General features: G+C 40.9%; 1 long non-coding RNA gene across 4 annotated transcripts in view; it reads right to left on the reverse strand.

Moving 5' to 3' along the window:
- Positions 1 to 4317: 4317 nt before the first annotated feature.
- The window catches only part of LOC132365884 (uncharacterized), a 29355-nt gene continuing 13052 nt past the window's right edge, over positions 4318 to 20620 (reverse strand). For 2 of the 4 annotated variants that reach the window (XR_009503294.1, XR_009503293.1), the window contains exons 4-5: positions 19308 to 19387; positions 5956 to 6311 (exon numbers count right to left, since the gene is read on the reverse strand). This is a non-coding gene — a long non-coding RNA (uncharacterized LOC132365884). Of the gene's footprint in view, positions 4864 to 5941; positions 6312 to 19307; positions 19388 to 20620 lie in introns of those variants that run through there. The other 2 variants (XR_009503296.1, XR_009503295.1) reach the window with 2 other exon arrangements.

Consider the following 20620-nt stretch of genomic DNA (forward strand, 5'->3'; position numbering starts at 1 on the left):
CCCCCCACCTTCCCCACGCCGCCGCCCCTCCCGCTTTATTAGAACAACATGGCCACCCGCCTGGAAGGGACCATTTGCTTCCCCAGGAAGGGGTGTGAGCCTGCGCGCCCGGGCTGAGGCGGTGGGAGGGAAGATAGTAGGCGGGCGGGCCTCCAGCCCTGGTCGGCAGGCCCAGGCCGCAGAGCTCGCCCTCGCCGAATGTAGTGGGCGGTCCCGAAATGACCGTCTCCCGTGCCACCGAAAGCCCCCAGCCTGTGGGCCGGCCGCCACCCCCGTTCCACCAAGTGCTGGAGTCCGAGTAAAAGCCTGGGCGCGGAGGTCCCAGCTCCGGGTCCCGCCACGCGCTTCGCCAAGCTGGTAGCTGGAGCGGCTGCGGAGAGGGAGATCGGACACGGGCGAGACAGGTCCACGGGGACAGCATCTCGCGGAAAGTTAGCCCCAGGCAAGCACGCCCCGCCCGGAGGAACCGGCTTGGAAGGGGAGCGGGCCACTAGGGAGAGCGGTGGGCGACCGAGGTGGGGCTGGGCCGACCCCCGCGAGGGAAGAGTTCCCCTCCACAATTCTTCTCTTCCTAAGGGAGAGATTAAAAGGCAGGCAGCTGGAAGTTGTCACTGTAGCGTGCGGCCGGGTAGGTGACCACAGTGGAGAGGAAGAGGCGGTAGAAGTTGCTGCGGCGGACGACTAACCTCAGCCTGCGGCAGAGGAGGAAAAAGACGCCCCCGCCGGAGAATTAAAGCAGCTGTTGACTGCCCTAGAGCGTGGGGGCCGAGGCCTCCCCCGGCTGTAACCCGAGAGCTGGGCACACGTGAGAGCTCAGCCGACTCTTTCTGATCGCTGGAGACTGACCGGACGACCCGGAGGCGGGCGCGCGGGTCTGCGGCTGGGGGGCGCGGCGACGGCGCCAGTCTGTGCGACTCCGCGCGCGTGGGAATGGGAAACTGCTCCGCGGAGGGGAAGGACTTTTCCCGCAGATGTCGGGGGCGTCGCTGCGTGTCTGGGTGGAGCGCAGAATGGCAGGGTCCTGGTGCAGGCCGGGTGGCGCGGCACCCCGGCAAGAGCTGGGCGGTGAGGTGTGCGGGAGGTGCTGTAGATTCCCGCGGCCTCTCTTAGGGTCGAGGAAGGAGAGGTCCACGACGACAAGGTGATTGAGGATAGCTCCCGGTCGGGGGCCGGGAACCAGCTGGATCCAAGCGCCGGGAAGGTGTGGTGAGGCGATGAAGGGCTGTCATCAGCCCACGGGATTGCGCCCTTAGGGAAAAGCCTGGCCTATTGAATTAGGTGAGAGACAAACCACCTTTTTAGACTGGGGCGCCTCAGAGCCTGACCTGAGACTTAAAGTACCCAGGTTTCTCGAGGCCTTGCGTCTGCCGCTCCTGCTGTCTCTGCCCCCGATGGGTTGCAGGATTCAAACGCACGCCGCGCCGCCTTTGGCTAAGGGTGGGTGGGCTCCGGGCGCGCATCCAGCTGCTGCGAGGGAAACGCTGGGTTGCCCCGGGAGCGGGCCAGGGGCTAGGGGCCACCCAAGCTGAATTACACCCGCAGCATCCTGGTGGGACCACCAGGAATGAGAATACGATGAAAGTACGCACAGTGAAAGAAAGATGAGGGGCTCTTCAGCCTGTGGCCCAGACCCTCAGAGCACTAACCTCTTCCGTTTGGACCAGTTTCTACCCCTAGACTTCAAATCTTTTGAAGACAAGGACCACCATTTTACGTCAAGCATGCATTAGGCACTCTAAGCGTTGAGTTAACGATTACCAGGTGCGTGCGTGCTATGCAAAGGGAGGGGGAAAGAAATACTTCGGTCTGAAGCTCCCTGGATATGGACATTTTTTTCCTTCTCCCAGAGAGAGGATTACACAGCGGCACTGCCCATGGACAAGAGGTCTCAGGTAAACCCTATGAAAAGACAGCTGCACGGGCTGCCAACCGGATAAGGGCAGTTACAAACCAACTCTCCATTTTATGTTACATTGACCAGACCAGACTGCAGGATTTTATTCATTGCTTTTAATTTTATTTACTTATATTGTTTGCAAATGCTTATGTTGAAAACAGCTGATTAGTTTTTAAGAATGTGAACTCCCTACCATTGTTGGTAGGTTATTTTATTTACGCTCATCACAAAAGCTTAAAGTCACTTACTCCAACATCTCATCTGTTTGAGGAAACCCTTTTAGGATGAAATCATCAGTTTACCCAGCTTCTGCCTGATTTTTTTCACTGACTAGGAACAGTGCCTTAAATTCCCCCCCTCCTTGTTTTTTTTTTTTGGCAGGTAGGCATATATATATATATATATATATATATATATATATATATATATATATTATACAATTTAAATCCTTTCAACCAAGGAAGGCTATTTCAGAATTTCAGTTCTCATTTTGAAGTTAAGTATCATTCTACAACCAGACTACCTAGATTCAAAATCCTGGCTTTACTATTGATACTTCACAGCTGTATGACCTTGGGCAAATTACTTAACCTTTCAGGGCTTCAATTATCTCATCTTTAAAACCTGTTTAGTAATAGCTCCTCCCTAATAGAATTGCTAAGAGATTAGATTACCTTTTAATTCTGCCCAGCACTGTGCTAGGAACTAAAAAAAATTTTTACTGAGGCTGCCTCTCTGACACAGTCTGCTGAGAGACAGATGTTTAAACAACTCTGATAAATAGGCCAAATCTTAGACAAGATGTATGAATTATGGGATTTCAAAGCACAGTAGAAGGAGCTATTCACTGCCTGTCAGAACAGGGAAGGCTTCCTCAAAGAGTTGGAGGAGGGGCGAGAGCAAGGAAGACATTCCAAACAAGGGAAGAGAATGAGCAAAGATTCAGTGGTTTCAAAGGTAATGATGCTATGGGAAGGATAGGTAATTTGGCATTGCTACTGTGTAGCAGCCTTAGAGGGAGGCTGGTAGAGTGGGGAGAACACGGCACTTGGACTCCAGATTATCACTTATCAGCTTTGTGACATGGAGCACGTTAGCCTTTCTTTGTCTCATTTTTTCCTACTGCAAAATAGGGTAGTAATCATGAGTTCTGATGGAGGATATCCATGTTCCTGCCCACAGGAGAACCTGAACTTAAAGGGCTTTCTTTCCCTTAGATTCAGTTAGTTGAGTTGAGGCAATGGGGAACAACAGCAACACCACAAAGAGTCTGGGTATTTATTCCCCAACGTTTCAAGTTTCAAGTTTCTTCTGTCTGTTTCATTTAGTCCCATCTGGATCAACAAGAGTGGATATTGGTTGGTAGGTATGATAAATTTTGGCAGATTATGTTCCATGCCTCATTATTATACTCTGCTATAAAATGTATATAACACTGTTATAACACTGTTATACTCTGTTATATTCTGTTATACCAGAATCGGCCATTGCATAGCTGCATCCTTATTCATCCACAGTGAAAACCATGGGCTTGGAAGTCAGGACAATTGGATTCATGTTCCTTCACTTCCAAATATCATAAGCTATGCAACTTTCAAAACTGATATATTAGTTTGAGTATAGGCTAAGTTGCTGTAATAGAGATACCTCAAAACTCAGTGGCCAAAAAGGTATTCATTTCTCGCTCATGAAATGGTCCAGGAGGTGGTGAGCAGTCCAGAGAGACCTGTTAGCTATGCTTCTTAAGGTCATCCAAGAGTCCATGTTCCTTGCTGCTATCTTCTTGCTGCATCAACTTCTGATTGTTATCTCATCTGCTCTGATCAAAGCTGGTTCACCAACACCATATCCATGGTCTATCCCATGGGAAGGGTGAAGAAGAGGAAGTGGAAGGAAAACAATTTCCTTTTAAGAAAGTGACATGAGCATAGCCATGTCACATCTGCTTACAGTCCACTGCAAAGAGTCACATGAACATATTTAGTTGCAGGGGTAGCTAGAATTTGTCATCTCTTATATAGTGCCAATATGCCCTACTAAAACTTGGGAGGAGGATCCTATTTATAAAAGGAAAGAATGAGAGGTGGATACTGGGGGAAAATCAGCAATCTCAGAGGTAATATATTTACATGGATAAAAAATTTAAAAAAATAATGAAGTATTACAGAATGAATGAGTATAGAATGTCTCCCACCTTTTTCACGATCTGTAAAGTCCCCACCCCTCTCCTCAAGAAGTAAATACTTTATTAGTATCTTGTGTATCTTTCCAGAGTTTCCTTAAGCAACTTCAAGCAAATATATATATATGTTCTTATTTTCTACCCTACTCCATTTTTTATCAATGCATAAAAGAAAAACATACTATGTATATCATTCTACACCTTGTCTTATTTAACAATGTATTTTGCACATCCTTTTATATAAGTGTATAGTTATCTTCCTCATTCTTTTATACTACTGCCTAGCATTTTTTAAATATAAATTTATTTATTTTTATTTTTGGCTGCATTGGGTCTTTGTTGCTGCGCACGGGCTTTCTCTAGTTGTGGCGAGCAGGGGCTCTTCTTTGTTGTGGTGTGTGGGCTTCTCATTGTGATGACTTCTCTTGTTGTGGAGCACAGGTGCTAGGCACGCAGCCTTCAGTAGTTGTGGCACGTGGGCTCAGTAGTCATGGCTCGTGGGCTCTAAAGCGCAGGCTCAGTAGTTGTGGCACATGGGCTTAGTTGCTCCACGGCATGTGGGATCTTCCTGGACCAGGGCTCGAACCTGTGTCCCCTGCATTGGCAGGCGGATTCTTAACCACTGTGCCACCAGGGAAGTCCCTGCCTAGTATTTTTAATGATGTATTGTTATCTATTTAACAGTCCCATTGGTAAATTCAGGATTGTTGCTAATCTTTTGCCATTACAAACAATGCTGCAGTAATAACTTTGTGCTTGTCATTTTGAACACGTGAAATCATATCTGTAAGATACATTTCCAGAAGCAAGATTAGCCAATCATATGATATTGAGCCAGTCTTTTGATCTCTTTGAGTCCCATTTTCTTATAAAATGAAGCTCATATTTACCTCATAGATATGGTCATTATGATACTGAAATAAATAAATATAAAATTACAATGCTATCAAAAACATAAAATAGAGATATATTTATCAAAATATGTCCAAAATCTGTACTGTAAAAACTACAAAACACTGCTGAAAGAAAAGAAACCTAAATGGAGAGATATACCATGTTCATGGATTATAAGGCTCAATATTTTTAAAATATACAATAATTCTCCCTGAATCAATCTATAGATACAATGTAATCCCAATTGAAATCCCACGGAGTTTTTTTAAAATAGCAATGCACAACCTAATTCTAACATTTATGCAGAAACTGTTTTAGGATAGCTAAAACAGTTTTGAAAAAGAAGAGCAAAGTTGGAGAACTTAAACTACCTGATTTCAAGACTTTCTGAAAAACTATAACAATTAACACATTGTTGAATTGGCCAAAGTACAGTCATATAGTCCTTTGAAAGAGTATAGAGAGCCCATACCTGTATGGTCAACTGATTTTTGACAAAGGTGCCAGGGTAGTTTTGTGTGAAGGGATAGCCTTTTCAATAAATCATACCAGAACCATTGGATATCTATATAGAAAAAAAGAACCTCAACGCTTATTTCACTTATACACAAAGACTGAATCCAAATGGATCAGTCTATATGTAAACACTAAAACAGTGACACTTCTAGAAAAAAGGAAAAAATGACTTTGAGTTAGGCAATGATTTCTTACAGGGGACACAGAAAGCACTACCTGACTGGACATCAACAAAACTCAAACTTTTGCTCCTTAAAAGACATGTTAAGAAAATGAAACAGCAAGCCACAGACTGGGAAAATTCTGCAACACTGGCAAAAAAAATTTTTTTTTAATGGGCAAAATATGTGAACACATGCATCTGTTAGGAAGCAGAGATATTTGAATAATATTCTCCAAACTGAGAAGGAACTTTGAGACTGAAAAACGAAGTAAGAAACTCCATAAAGTACAGTTATGAAGTTTATTGTGGGTAACTTACATACAGGCAGGCTCGGGTGGATAATAGGTCCAGAGGCATTTGCAGCTGCACTTCGCGCCACTAAAAGAGGTACAGGGGAATTTAAAGGGCCAAAGCTAAAAACAGAATCTGACCATTAGAGAGGTGCATGTCCACATGGACAGGAACTGGAGTTTTTTCCTGCCCCTGGGGGCGTCTCATGACCATTAACCATCTGCATCAGCAAAAGGCATTCTTCCAGTTTTCATGTCAGATGAAGGCAAAGACAAAAGTTGATAGGGAATTTATCTAGCTTGGGGGCATTCCTTGTGAGTGTGCTAAAGTTCAGTCATCCGGAGAGGGGAGGGGGTAGGACTGTGGTCCTAAGATGAGATGACAAAATGGAGTCAGTGTGGTTCAGCCACATAACATCATAAAAGAAGATATGTTTGGGCAAATGCACATGAAATGATATTCAACATCACTAGTCTTCAGGGAAATGCAAACTAAACCACAATTATATACCACCTACTAAAATGATGAAAGTTAGAAAAATTGGCAATACCACTTGTTAGGGAGGATGTGGAGTAACTGAAACTCTGATGCATCGTCAGTGAGAATATAAGATATACAACCACTTTGGGCAACGGCTTGGCATTATAAAGTTAAACATTAAATAATAAACCATATAATTCAATAAGTCCATTCAGAGGTATTTACACAAGAGAGATAAGAACTTGTATCCACAGAAAGGATATTCATAGCAGCTTTATTCATAATAGCCAAAAAATGGAAACAATCCAAGAGTCTCTCAACAGGTTAATTGGTAAATAAATTTTGGAATATCTGTATAATTGGATACTATTCAACAATAAAATAATCTACAGATACATGCAAAATGTGGATAGGTCTCAAAAGCATTATGCTGAGTAAAACAAGCCAGACACAAAAAAGTGTATACAATATGATTCCATTTATATGAAATGCTAAAAACACCGAATGTACTTACAGAAAGCAAAATAGTGGTGGCCTGGGGTCTCAGGTAGGGAGGACTAACTTGAAAGGGCACAAGAGGAATTTTTGGAGTGGTGAAAATGTTCCATATCATGATTGTAGTGATGATTATATGGGTGAATTAATTTGTCACAGCTCATTGATCTCTATACTTAAAATGAGTATGTATTATTGCCTATCATCAATAAAATTATACATCAGTAAAATTTATTTTTAAAATTACTGTACCAATGTAGCTGTTGTTACATCAAAAACTGTAAGAGTAGGTCTCTTTCTCTAGAAGTCATTACATACCATCCAACTTCTGTTTAGATTTATTGAATGCCTACTCTGTCAGGCATCATGCAAGGTATTTTGCATGCATGTTTCATTTAGTCATCACAACAGCCCTCTGATATCACCCTATATTACAGATGAAGATAGTGAAGCACAGAGACATTAAGAAAATTGTCCAATGTCCAGTTCTCATTGTGACACTAGTAAGTGGCAGAGCCAGGATTCAAACCCAGCTTGGTTACACACCATCCCCTCCTTAGCACTCACATCTTTCTTCATGCAGCTCTTTGGAATTTTACTTACCAAGTCTAAGAGAATCACCTCCATTTAGCATTTGAAGGAGAATCTTCAGATGTGAAGAGAGAGCTGATCAGGCATACCTAACTCAGTTCTTACTGAGTATATGTTTATCACAACCTGGAACATCTCCTGTGTATGCACTCAACATACCTTCGCTATTGTTGTTGTTTTGTATTTCACCTGACCCTTGCAATTCTCTTCCTTCCTGCTGCCACTGTCTTACTGACACCCCGGATCTGCTGATCCTGTTTAATGCTCTAGCCAGAATCCAGGCAAAACCCCTCCCTATTTCCCCCTCAGCCTAACTGAAATTGATGGTTAGGCTTAAAAAAAAAAGAGAGAGAGACTTTAATGCTAGCGGAGTGCAAAAGGCAAATAAGCAAAGTGCATAATTAGGATTAAAACCATCTGACTTACAAAATATTTGTTCTTACCATTTGTTAATTAAATGTTTACCAGTCATGTATCATGGAAAAAAGCAAAGTATAAGACTGTGTATACTATGCTATCATTTCTGTAAAAAGAGCACAGAGAAAGAAAGGCTTCTTAGTGAACATGCATAGAATATCTTCAGAAGGATGCACAGGAAACTGCTAATAGTGTTTGCCCCTGTGAAAAGGTTTATGGGGAAGGTGTAGGCCAAGGTAATAAACATTGTGGGTGCCTCAACCATATCCATTTTACCCAAATGCATTTGGAAAACTGACTTTTTCTCCAGGGATGTCTCTGATTGATAGAAATATGGTTCCATTCTCTTGACAGTGACCTGTTATATGTGAGCCAATTCTATCTGGTGAAATGAGAGGAGAGGTTTGCTGGAAGCTTCTGGGATTATGCTTTCTCACTCTTAGGAGAAAGTCACAAGAGGTCAGCTTTTCTCTCTCTTGGACAAAAACAAGGGAGCGTGAAGCCCAACTGTTTCCATTTTACAACTATGGAAGAAATCAGCCTTAAGCTGAAGCCCATGCATTAGAGAGCAGAGTAGAAAGACAGGAAAAATCTGGTCCTTGATGATGCTGTGTTAAACTGCTGAATCAACTAATTCTTGAACCCTATCTCACATTTCTTTGATAAGTGAGCTAATACATTTCCCTATTATTTAAACCAGTTTTAGTCAAGTGTCAGGTTTCTGCTACTTGCAGCTGGAAACAATTAATGCAGATGGAGACTTTTTTCCTTTTATATACTTTCTATCTTTTCCTTTTTAACTCATGTGCATGTACATCTATTTTAAAAGATTTTAAGAGTTTACTGTGTTCCAGGCATTGAGAAATAGAGAGTATTCGAGACAAGTCCCCTTTAATTTTAAGGGTTTTTAAAAGAGATTTGCTTCTTTCCTTTCAATGAGGTCAACTATCCCAACTCCTCTACAAGGAAGATATGGATTTACCCTTTACAGAGTTAATATAGGTTGAACTATATGAAATTGACATTTTTGCAGGCCGAAATGGTCAAATATTGGCAATTTTACAGTATGAATCACTAAACACAGTGTTCACGTAGAAGAAATTATACACATTACTACTAGGCGCATTAGTCTCCCCTGCCAGTGCCCTGAATATCCTGGCCATTAATGAAATTTCCCTTAGGCTTTACCCAATTGCTGGCTATTTTCATCATTTCTACCTCTAGATCACAGAGAATTGATGAACAAAGACCAGAGTCCCATAGATCAGATCAATACACATTCATGCTGTCTACCCGGTTTTTGTTTTTTTGTTTTTTTTGTACTTTCTAGTGCCTGTCATTCCCTCTAGCAGATATTCCCTGCTTTCTACTTACAGAGAAAACCAAATCTTCCCAGCAGGAGTGCCCTATTCCCCGTGATGTACAAATTGGTACCCGTGTCTCTAGCCCTCAGCATCCCTCTTCCTTTCCAAAGATGCTGGTCCCCAGACCCTGTCCTCTCAATTGTCTGATGGTGAAGCAGAAGGTAAAGAAAACAAAAAGATGCTAATATATCATGACATAGAGTATTGGTTAGCTATTGTTGCATAAAAAATTACCCCAAATGTAGTGACTTAAAACAATAAACGGTGATTATCTCACAGTCTGTATGGGTCAGGAAGTCAGAAGCAGCCTATCTGGGTGGTTCTGCCTCAGTCTCTTATGACATTACAGTCATGATATTGGTTGGGGCCGCAGTCATCTGGAGCCTTGGCAAGGACTGAAAGGTCTGCTCCCAAGGCGGCTCACTCAGATACCTGGCAACTTGGCACTGGTTGTTGGTGAAACGATGCAGTTCTTCCCCATGTAGTTTTCACCATAGGGCTGATTGAATGTCCTTATAACATGGCAGCTGACTTTCCCCAAATAAGTGATCCACAACAGAGAAAAGAGCAAGGTGGAAGCCACGAGGCCTTTTATGACCTAGTGTTAGGAAAATCACACTGTATCATCTCTGCAACATCCCATTGGCTATCAGATTATCTCTGTTCAATATAGGAGGTGACTACACAGGGGTTGCCAAGAGGCAAGAATCACTAGGGACTATCTTGGTGGCTACCACATGTAGCTACTATGCCATCCTGCCTCTGACATGGTGACATACTATCCTGGAAAGACTTTGAATTGTTTTGTCACTGTTAAATTATTGTTTAATTTTGGTAATTTTTCATTTTTCGTATAAGTCTATACATAGGACAGACATTTAGTGAATAGTTACTTACATAGGTATCTAATAAAGCAACTTTAAAAAATGGAAGGGCTAACACCCTTATTGAAAAGTTTTGACATGGCTAGTGTGCATGCCCAATTGATATTCTAGTTTCAGTAGCAAATTATATTAATAATAATTATTATTATTATTAAGGGAGCTGGAAGAGTGATTGGACACGAATCAAATTCATCCTCCCAGAGAGGACTGGGGAGAAAAAAGAGGCCAAGTCCACCAATTCGTTTTAGGGTTAATCCAAAGCTGAGTCTGATCACCTCTTTCTGATCCTTCTTTTTTAAATAAATTTATTTATTTTTGGCTGCATTGGGTCTTCGTTGCTGCATGCGGGCTTTCTCTAGTTGCTGCGAGCAGGGGCCACTCTTCGTTGCGGTGCGCGGGCTTCTTATTGCGGTGGCTTCTCTTGTTGCGGAGCATGGGCTCTAGGCACCCGGGCTTCAGTAGTTGTGGCTCACGGGCTTAGTTGCTCCGCAGCATATGGGAATCTTCCCAGACCAGGGCTCGAACCCGTGTCCCCTGCACTGGCAGGCAGATTCTTAACCACTGCGCCACAAGGTCCCTCTGACCCTTCATATCATCAGCCTTCCCAGTCAGATGAAACAAAGTAACCAGAAAGGGACTGAATTTAAATGTGTAATCAACTCTTCCTCTGGTCCTATGCGATGACAAAGTTTATATTTGTGTTTGGATTTAAAACATTTTTTACTTTTTATTTAGTTAAATTACATATGTGTGTGTATATACACAATTTATTTATTTATTTCTAAGAATCTTTAATAATCTAACCTCTCAGAGCAAAGCACATTAATATGCTGTGTATTTTCTTCTAAAACAGTGAATATTTTAATATAATTAAGGCGATGCTAAAAATAGTATTTTATCCTGTTTTCTACTTGACATTTTTATATTGTTGAAGATTCAAGAACATTGCTTTTTAATAGTCCATTGATTATTTCTGATTATAGATGTACTATGACCTCTGCAAAAAATTTGGAAATTTCTGAAAATATAAAAACAAGGATCACTCATAATCCTACCATTCAGATAGCAATTGTCAATATTTCCGCATATTCACTTCTAGATTTTTTTTCTACCCATATTTACATATATAGATAAATATATATTTGCAAAAACAAAAGGGGTATTTTGTCTTATAGTCCTCTTGTTCCCTTAAAAGTATATCAAAACATCTTTCCATATAACGCATATAAGCCTTCATTACATTTTTAATGACCACAACTACCCATTGATATCTAGATTATTTCTATATTTCATTTTTTAAAATAAGTCTGTGGTCAACAGCCTAGCACATATATCTTTCACTACTCATTTAGTTATTTCCTTAGACTACATTCCGGGAAGTGGGATTGATGGATATTGTAGGGACTTGAGAATACCCCTCATTTATAGCCACCTCTCTCTAACTGCCCCCAGTGCTCTACATTTCAGGAGTGTTGTAGAAATATTCTTTACTTGTATGGATTGCCATGTGTAAAGATTATAAAGTAGAAATATATCCGTTGGGGTCTTTTTGTTCTCGTTGTTGTTGTTGTTATTGTTTTGGTTTTGGTTCAAGCAACAAAGATAGACCCTGGCTGAAGTTATTAAGACAGACATTTGTTACAAGCGTCTGGGTAGCTCACCCAGGAGTGAACTCTCAGGCCTCACAGAGGGAGGAACCATCCCTTCAGGCATTACTAATGGCAGGACTCAGCTTCATTTCCCAACTTTCTGTCACTCTGCCTGAAACTCAGATGCCCAAGGTAATAATCTGACTGGCCTGGCTTATATTGCCTGCCCACACCTTGGCCAGTGAGTGTGCATGTGTACACCCGCACTTTGATGGATCCCATCAAAATCACAAGGCACAGACATATTTAGTCCCCAAAAGAAAAATGTAAATACTCTTTCCAAAAGAAGGGGTAAAGGCAGCTGGACAGGCAAAGGCAACAGTGGGTATATCAGGATGCTATTTGTATTCAAATACGTATATGAAAGAAGGATATAAGTTCATGTCTGTAGCCTTCTTCAAATGATAACAGACAAGGCATTAAGTAAATATGTTTCAATGTTTAAGCATAAGTTGGGGGTCCAGGTAAGGCTCAGAGGGAAATGATCCTTAATACTAAGCAAAATTCTTCTGTTAAGAGAGGAGGCCCATGATGGGTAGACAGTGACCTTCCAGCAAATTCTAAAGTGGAGTTTGGGGCGCAAGACGTTTATTAGAGATGTAGAAAGAAATGGGATGAAGCCAGATAGGGCACAGGGGGAATCTGAACCATAAGATAGACCCAAAGAAGCCTCAGGCAACACAGTGGGAAGTTCTGGAGCATCAGAGTCGTACCCCTTCGGGCAGAGACGACGGGTCCTATGTTATAGCACAGGGAACTATATTCAATATCCCGTAGTAAACCATAATGGAAAAGAACATTTAAAAGAATATATATGTATAACTGAATCACTTTGCTGTATACCAGAAATTAACATAACATTGTAAATCAGCTATACTTCAATAAGAAATAAATAAATAAAATCTTTGCCTTATTTATTTTTGGCTGCGTTGGGTTTTCGTTGCTGCGTGTGGCCTTTCTCTAGTTGTGGTGAGCGGGGGCTACTCTTCATTGCGGTGCGCGGGCTTCTTATTGCGGTGGCTTCTGTTGTTGCAGAGCACAGGCTCTAGGTGCGCGGGCTCAGTAGTTGTGGCTCGTGGGCTCTAGAGCTCAGGCTCAGTAGTTGTGGCGCACGGACTTAGTTGCTCCGCGGCATGTGGGATCTTCCCGGACCAGGGCTTGAACCCGTGTCCCCTGCATTGGCAGGCGGATTCTTAACCACTGCGCCACCAGGAAAGTCCCTGATTCACTTTGTTATGCAGCAGAAACTAACATAACAATGTAAAGCAATTATACTCCAATAAAGATGTTTTTTAAAAAAATCTTTGCCATTTTTATAGTAAAGAATAACTTATTGTTTTTTTAATTTAAATTTATATCACAATTAGTGATTGAATTTTTAAAATATTTTTACTAGCCATTTTTTTCTTTCTTTATAAATTTCCTACTTATATCATTTGCCTATTATTTCCATAAGGAGTGTTTAACTTTTTTTCTTGAGCTAGTTTAACATTTTTTCTAACTTTTATGTGTAAAAGATATCAGCCCTTATTATAGATAAACAAAATTCTCTTTCTGGCTGCAAAAGAGTCCATCATATGAGCACATCAAAATTTATGTAATACTCCCTGGTTATTGAATATTATGTTGTTTTCATTTTTTTTCTCTCTCTCTTTTCTCTTTCCTTCCTTCTTACCTCCTTTCTTTATTTTCTTCCTTCTTTCCTCTGTTCCTTTCATTCTTCCTTCCTGCTATTATACAAAGCACAATAAACATCTTTGCATAACTGTGTCTAAATTTCTATTATTTCCTTAAGAAATGTTCCTGAAAGCGAAATTACTGAATCTATAAGGGTGAATACTTTAAAACTCTTGATACATAGAGTTATTTTTCAGAAAGAACCAACAAATTTATATTCCCACAATATATTGGGGTCCCCAAGTCACCATACATTCATAAAAAAAAATACTTACTTAAAAATAGAACTGCCATATGATCCAGCAATTCCACTCCTGGGTAAGTGTCCAAAGGAAATGAAAACAGGATATCAAAGGGATATATGCACTCCCATGTTTATTGCAGCACTATTCACAGTAGGCAAGGTATGGAAACAACTTAAGTGTCCATCAATGGATGAATGGAATATTATGCAGCGATGAGAAAGAAGGAAATCTTGCCATTCGCAACAACATGGATGGACCTTAATGGCACTATGCTAAGTAAGATAAGTCAGACAGAAAAAGACAAATACTATATGATATCATTTATATGTAGAACCAAAAATAAACTGAAGTTGTAAAAACAGAGAGTAGAATGGTAGTTACCAGGGACTGGGTGTGAGGGAATTGAGGAAATGTTTAAGGGTACAAACTTGCAACCAGTAGATAAATAAGTTCTGGAGATCTAATGCACAGCATAGTGATTGTAGACAACAGTACTGTATTATAAAAATCAAAGTTGCAGGACTTCTCTGGTGGTCCAGTGGTTAAGACTTTGCGCTTCCACTACAGGGGGCATGAGTTCAATCCCTGGTGGGGGAAACTAAGATCCCACATGCCACGCAGCACAGCCAAACAAAAAAAAAAAAGGCATTAAAAAAATGTCAAAGTTGCTGAGAGACTAGACCTTAAACATTCCCACCACAAAAAAGAACTGATAATTATGTAATGTGATAGGAGGTGCCAGCTAACGCTATCATGGTAATCACACTGCAACATATACATGTATCAAACCAACACATTGTACACCTTAAACTTACATCAATTATATCTCAATAAAAATAACTTCTAAAACATAAAAGAAAAAATATTCCCTTCACATGTACCCGACACTGCCCAAGGGAAGCCTTTTTGGTCTTGGAGCGAGCCCAGAGGGTTCAAGCCTGTGCAGATAAATACAGAAGTCCTAGAGAGGTCTTTTCAGCTAGCCTGTGCAACTAAGAATTGGTAGTATTGACATACCTACAGCTGCTTGCTGCAAGATTCATTCTACTCCATTTTATCATTTTTTAGAACTTCCACATAAGCTGTGTGCTTATCCATGGAATTTCTTACAAGCCAAGAATGCATTTTAAATTGAACAGAGACATTAACAGGAAACCACGCATAGGTGTTAAATACACTTGCCTAGGAAAGACATAGACTAAGAAGTGATTAAAGGATTCAATCCTGGCATGAAGGAAATACAAAGTATCTGGCATTCTTCTGTAGAATTGTAATGTGAGATAAAGTCAAATAAATGACTTTTTCATGATTAAACACTTGTGGAATCATTGAATAGTAGTCAAAATATTTATATATATATTTAATTTATTAATTTACAAAGTTGTGTTAGTTTCTGATGTACAGCAAAGTGATTCAGTTATATATATTTTTTTTTTTCATATTCTTTTCCATCATGGGTTATCACAGGATATTGAATACAGTTCCCTGTGCTCTACAGTAAGACCTTGTTGTTTATCCATTCTATGTATAATAGTTTGCAACTGTTAATTCCAGATTTCCAGTCCATCCCTCCCCCACCCTCAAAAGATTTATATTTATGTACCAGCTATTTCCTATACTGTTAATACTCTTCTACTTATTTCTTCAAGGTAATAGTGCTCAATTTATGCCATTTCATATAGAAGTAGGAATATGACTTCAGTATAGAAACAATGAAAAGGAGAAATGAAAAATGGAAGAGAAAAAGCAAAAAATCCTTAGCAAATATTTTCTATACCCAATTTTTTTTTTTTAAAGTAAGCGGTACCTTATTTTATTCTATTTATTTATTTATTTATTTATTTTTGTCTGTGTTGGGTCTTCGTTTCTGTGCCAGGGCTTTCTCTAGTTGCGGCGAGCGGGGGCCACTCTTCATCGCGGTGCGCGGGCCTCTCACTAACGCGGCCTCTCTTGTTGCGGAGCACAGGCTCCAGACGCGCAGGCTCAATAATTGTGGCTCACGGGTCCAGTTGCTCCGCGGCATGTGGGATCTTCCCAGACCAGGGCTCGAACCCGTGTCCCCTGCATTGGCAGGCAGATTCTCAACCACTGCGCCACCAGGGAAGCCCCTATACCCAATTTTTAATCATATCTAAATTTTTCCCACTTACAAAATTTTCTGTGCATTTTAGATACCTCATAAAATTATGTAAATATACTTTAGCAGGCTGTAAACATCACTTAACTATAGAAACACAATCTAAACATTTCCTAGAACCATGAAATTCTGTCTCAATTGTTAGATATAATAATCATTACTATTTGTTTGGGCCTAACTATTGGATCTAGTAGTTGCTTTCCACACGCTCTCAATTAACTGGCACAGCAATTGCGAAGTGGGATTTACCAAAAGCAAAACCTGAGATAAGAAATTGTGTGCAAGTAGATTATTTGGGAGGTGATCCCAGGAAGCACAAAGGAGATAGTGGAGAAAACGAGACAGGCAGGAGAGAAAAACCAATACGGGGTTTGTCAATGAGGTGGTTACCACTGTGGGGAATGGGGACTTGATCCAGCTGGGGACCCACTGAAGAGCTGTGTTAATGTGCCTCGGAGTTCTTCCACTGCGAGCCAGGAAGACTGTCTCTCACTGGTGGAGGGTTGCATTTGGGGACATTAAATCCCTGGTGCTTCTGGGCTGTGCAAGTCCCTGTGCACCAGAGGAAGCACAGGGGCAGGGAAGGAGCTGGAAGTAGGCAGAGGTGGGCAGCTGACCAGTCTGGGCGCTGCCCCTGCAGCTGCCCTGGGCTGAGGGGCTCTGGGGCATGGCATCGCCAGTGTCTGCTGTAGTATTACTAACCTGGTTTTAAAGTCGAATAAACTGGGATTCAGAAAGGTTACTTGCCCAAAGTTACATTGCAAGTGAGTGTCAGAACTGGGGATCCATTTAGTGTGACTATAATCCCGTGTTCTTTACTCTTCCTAAAACATGTTAATGTTGTACGCACACCCTAATGATTCTGGAATTAATCACAGAAATTTGGAGCTAGGAAGTATATTATACATTGTTGAGTCGGTTCCCCAGGATGAGAATGGCCTCATTTCTTCTAAGTAGTATCATGAGCCCTCTGTCTAACGGAATCTTAAAGATTGTTCCATATTTGATTATTTCTCTTCTTGCTGCCTAATACTTTCTCCTAGGAAGTCATCTCCTAAATAAAAGTGTCATAACTGAAATTAAATCAGCAGCTAAAAATAAATGAACTACTTGTTTTAGTCTCTAGGAGCCACTTTGGATGAACGAAAGTGTTATTCATTTAGCAAACTAAAAATCGCCTGCATAATTTTACTCATGTTCACCATTTCCTCAGGTGCTGTTCATAGGGACTCCTGTAGTTTAAAATATGAGGAAAGTAATATAAGATGTTTTCTCTAGTGCAAAAGGCAATCTATAAAGACCCATCATAAGACTGTAATGACAATCATTTAAAATGAGAAAAAAAAGTCATTATACCATTTTTATCATGATTCGATGAACTAATTCAAGGAAGCACAGTAAATATTCTCATTTAAAATTACACTAAAATTAGACACATTGCTTGTGTCTAGGGGAAAACAAATCTTTTATCAAAATTTTAACTTGCAAATTAATGCCACATGCAGGGATTCTGATTTAGTATGATCAAAGTCACACATCTGATAATGATATGAGTCCTCACAAGGAAGACCCTATGTCCACACACAGACTAGTTATTTTCTTTATTATTTTTGCAGTTGTTTAAAAAAATCCTCATGTTATTTATATTCATTTTATAAATATTTAGTTTATATTATGCCACATGAATTGCTTTGAAGTTTTGTCCTTCTTTTCCCCTACTCATTGCCACAAAGAGTAGGATGTAACATCCTTTATTCCCAACTTATTGGAGTGATGTAATTTTTTTCATAGTGGACTTTTTCTTGTCCCTGTATAATCTTGAGTATTTCTGCCTTTGTATATGTGAATTTCCAAGAATGTCCTTCTTCCCATCTGGGGGAACAGGGAACAAAAGAAGGAGACCAAAGAGGAGAGGAAGGTGCAGAGCAAGTATGGAAGTAATCAACCTTTCCAAAAGAATCAGTGTAATAAAAATACTTATTTAAAGAAATATAATGTGTTGCATTCATACATATTTGGATAGCAGCATCTGGTTTGTTTCAAGATCCAGGGAGATTTTTTCCCTGATGGAAATATATATATATATCATATGGCCAAAAGAGAGCCTCCAATTTCATCCTTTCACTTTCAGACAGACCTATCCCTAAGTAATTTTGGGTAGACAGGCTTCATTATCTTTGAAAAGGTTGATAAGAAGAGAAAGTGTCTTTTGAAAAGTACCCTTAGTAAACATTTGTATTGTAAAGTACAATTCAACTCTAAAAATGTCAATACCTTTATCTCTCACTTTAAGAAGTGCCTCAAAGTAGCACAGTTGCTACTTTCTATCTGTATTCAAGATTTTGTACTAAGTACTGTTCTGTAGTGTTCTCAGACTTCTTAGATAATGGCCCACTTAGCAAATGCTACCTTCCCCAGAGCTCTCCAGCAAATCTTCAACACCAAATGGGTGTCCAACAATTCCTTTCAAATCTGACACTATGCAGAGCCCACAGATTAAGGGCTCAGTCCCAAAAGACTGCCCCCACTTCAGACGCCAGCTACAAATTCAGGGGGCCATCTGCACTTCTGATGGACCAGCTTGACTACTAATTGAGGGTTTCTATGACCCCTCTGCAGGTTTGATAATTCGATAGAATGACTCACAGAACTCAGGAAAGCACTGTACTTAGAATTACTGTTTTATTATAAAGGATACAGCCAAATGGAAGAGATACATAAGGCAAAGTCTGCAATGGGGAAGGCCTGGGAGCTTGTGCCAGCCTCCTGGTACATTGATATACTTACCAATCAGGAAACCCTCTGAACCTCCTTAGAGTTTCTATCAAGGTTTCATTATATAGGCCTGATTGATTAAATCATTGGTCATGACTGGACTCAATCTCCCCATACCATTAGCAGTCACTCCCCGTTCTCCCCTCCCACAAGCCACCAGTAATCTACTTTCTGCCTCTATGGATTTGCCCACACTGCACATAACATATAAATGGAATCATACAATACATGGTTATTTGTGATTGGCTTCTTTCACCTAGCACAATATTCTCAAGTTTCATCCATGTTGTAGCACGTATCAGTAATCCATTCCTTTTAATTGCCAAATAATATTCTGTTGTATAGATATACCACATTTTGTTTATCCATTCATCAGTTGATGGACATGGTCTGTTTCCACTTTTTGGCTATTGTGAATAATGCTGCTGTGAACATTCGCACACAAGCTTTTATGTGAAATATGTTTTCATTTCTCTTGGATATGTACCCAGGAGCAGAGTTGCTGTCTCATATGGTATCTCTATATTCAACCCTTTGAAGAGTTACCAGACTGTTTTCCAAAGCAGCAGCTTTTACATTCCCATCAGTAGTGTATGAAGAGCACTAGATCTTGTATTTCCCTCCACCCACAAAGAAATTAAAAGTCTTACCTTTGGTCCAATTTTTTAAAACCTGGGAAAGGATTTTATTTGGCCTGGCCTGGGTCAGATGCTGACCTGTTTTCTCATCTCTGTTGTAAGAAAAGGGGTCATATAAAAAGATGGTTATCCAACACATGGCTATGGGAAGGAGTGTTTCCCTGGGAAAGGATACACTGCTATACTGGGCAGAAAAAACGCCTGCCACAGAAGCCTAAGATGTAAGAATACTGCTACCCCCAAGGGTAATTGTAACTGTGTAGGAGCATTGGGTTGATACAATGACTGCGAGGGTGCCTCTGGCATTTAGGTGGCATCTGGGGCCTGGAGGTTTAAATATCCTGAAATGTGCAAAACAGTCTCATTCAATAAAGATTTGTCCTGCCCAAAGGCCAATCATGTTCCAGTTGACAAACTCAGTTCTGTAATAATAAACTCTTCCTTTTTTTAGTTGGGAACATGCCTACTCAAAATAAAGATTTTATTTCAGCCTGCCTTTGTAACTAGATTAGGCCAGGTGACCAAGTTCTAGTCAATGGGATGGAAGTGGAAGTGATGTGTGTGACATCTGAGAAGTGTCCTTAGAGAGAGGGGTTATGCCCTCTCTTTGCCATTCTCCCTTCCTGCTAGCTGGGATGCAGATATGATGGCTGGCGCTGGAACAGCCATCCAGACTATGGAATGGAAATCCCATTTTAAGAAACGGTGGAACAGGATGGGAGGAACAAGATGATCAGAGACTGTCATACCCACTCTAGGCGGCCCATGGTTATGTGGGAAGGAATACACTTCTATCTCTCTTTTTTTTTTAATATAATGACTTTATTTATTTTTTATAAATTTATTTATGTATATTTTATTTTTGGTTGCCTTGGGTCTTCGTCGCTGCGCGCGGGCTTTCTCTAGTTGTGGCGAGCAGGGGCTACTCTTCGTTGCAGGGCGCGGGCTTCTCATTGTGGTGGCTACTCTTTGTTGCGGAGCATGGGCTCTAGGCACACGGGCTTCAGCGGCTGCAGCGCGGGCTCAGTAACTGTGGCTCTAGGGCTGCAGAGCGCAGGCTCGGTAGTTGAGGCACACAGGCTTAGTTGCTCCACGGCACGTGGGATCTTCCCGGACCAGGGCTTAAACCGTGTCCCCTGCATTGGCAGGTGGATTCTTTTTTTTTTTTTTTAAACATCTTTATTGAAGTATAATTGCCTTACAATGGTGTGTTAGCTTCTGCTTTATAACAAAGTGAATCAGTTATACATATACAATTATGTTCCCATTTCTCTTCCCTCTTGCATCTCCCTCCCTCCCACCCTCCCCATCCCACCCCTCTAGGT

Source organism: Balaenoptera ricei, chromosome 5, assembly GCF_028023285.1.
Source record: "Balaenoptera ricei isolate mBalRic1 chromosome 5, mBalRic1.hap2, whole genome shotgun sequence".
In the NCBI taxonomy this organism is placed as follows: domain Eukaryota; kingdom Metazoa; phylum Chordata; class Mammalia; order Artiodactyla; family Balaenopteridae; genus Balaenoptera; species Balaenoptera ricei.